Consider the following 1911-nt stretch of genomic DNA (forward strand, 5'->3'; position numbering starts at 1 on the left):
TTGGCTCTTCATGGATCACTTTGGGGAAAAATGTAAATATTAGAGAGACTCATCCTCAAGCGTAAAATGAAGACAGCAGCCGTTTGGGATTCAGTGTGTTTTGTATTTCTGTATATTTTGATGCAAAATACCATCACACAGTTGCTTTCTATTGTACAAGTATTCATATTTCCCAGAAAAACACTCCCCACTTTGTCCATACATCTCTGCTGCACAGGTCCGTCCGTTACAAAACACAGTAAAACAATACAAACGTCCACTGAGCACCGCGCAGCAGGAAACAAGTGAAAATACAGAAAACCGGTAAGAAGACACTCCAAAGATCGAATGGATCTGCACCAGGAAGAGGACGGAGAGCAAAACATCCTACCAGCAGGCTTGACCTCAGAGGAGGATTCTGATTGGCTGCGGCCGGTGCTCCAATGCAGCAAAGTGACTCAGCAGGGTTTGATATACGGCAGCCAGGAGGGATGCTTCCTCTCTCTCCCTCGCCGCCTCTCACATTAGCCAATGAGCAGAGCTAAAAAGCACCCCTCCCACTCGTTCATCCTCACCAGCCCGTCCCGGAGGGATCGGTGTTATAATAACTCCAAAACGTATCACCGGTGAGATCTTTAAATTTGATGATTGTCGTTAAAAAAACTGCACCCAGACTTTAAAACCTCAACTGAAACACATGCTGGTTCTCGGTGCCACCAGAATAACGCAGCAGGTCAATCAGGATACAGCAAGATGAAGCCAAAGCAGGCTTCTAAGTGGGTTTCCCCTTTTCCTCCTCACCCCTCTCTTCCTCTTCCTCCTCCTCCTCCTCCTCCTCCTCTGTGCTGCAGTGGCACAAATCTGATCCTGCAAACTCAGGGAGACGGAGCCACGCCCGCCCATCCATCCTCATGCAGACAAACACACACAAACTACAGGTCCAGGAAGAAGCTCAGCACGGACCCGAAGGGCTCAGTTTAGGAACAACAGCAGCGATCGAGACCTCCGAGTTCTTCTAATCGGATGATGCACACAGAGAGTGACAGAATATAAGTCAGACCACAACATCAGAGGGCCGCTCATATGACTTGTTTTTACTCCAGAAGGTCTACGGCATCAGGGGCTTTCAGTATCATCATGTCGTGTGTTTGATTTACATTCCATGAAATAATTAAGTTCACATTCAGCTCCATGCAGACAGGAAGGCAAAGAATTAACGAGTAGATGCTTCTTCAACTCACGTTCAAGGAAGATTTTTGTGGAAATAATAATAAAAACAAAAAAAAACAAAACTTGAATTAAGTAAGAAAAATAAGTGCAGTTTGAATCCAGGTCAATGAATTAATGTTATCAGTAGATTGGATTTCATGAACCCAACACCGTACATCGTCTTCTATGAGGGAGAAGCTCAAAGTCGCTTCACCTCAAGAACAGAAATAATGAGATTCATTTATAATTGATCTAATAAGAAAGGCGCAGCTCAAGTGATTTATTATTTAAACAGGTTCAGTGGTTCCAGATCGCGGGTGGAATGAAAGACGGACCTCAGATTTCTAAAATCTACATTCAGACAGTGAGTTTGTCTGAATCTGAGCTGAAGTGCAAACAAAGGAAACAACAGAGATGTCAGGTTTTTTAGGAGGTGAAAAAGGATCGAACTTGTGGAAACGAGTCGGCACGGATATGAAAAAACAAAACACCAAAGGAATGAACCAACTGAGCTGGTTCTGCATGGTTTTGTTATGTGATTAGTTTGCTGATGAAGGAAGCTGCTTACAGAGCTGTTCACATGTTCACGCTACAGGAACGTTAAAGGAACAGTTCAAAGACTTCACTAGCTTTCTTGCCAGTAGTTAGATGTGAGGATTGATGCGGCTCTCATGTCAGCTCACCATAAACTATCTAACCACCTATAATCTCATTCTGTGTTGA

Source organism: Stegastes partitus, unplaced genomic scaffold (genome assembly GCF_000690725.1).
Source record: "Stegastes partitus isolate 25-593 unplaced genomic scaffold, Stegastes_partitus-1.0.2 Scaffold1361, whole genome shotgun sequence".
Taxonomy (NCBI): Eukaryota; Metazoa; Chordata; class Actinopteri; family Pomacentridae; genus Stegastes; species Stegastes partitus.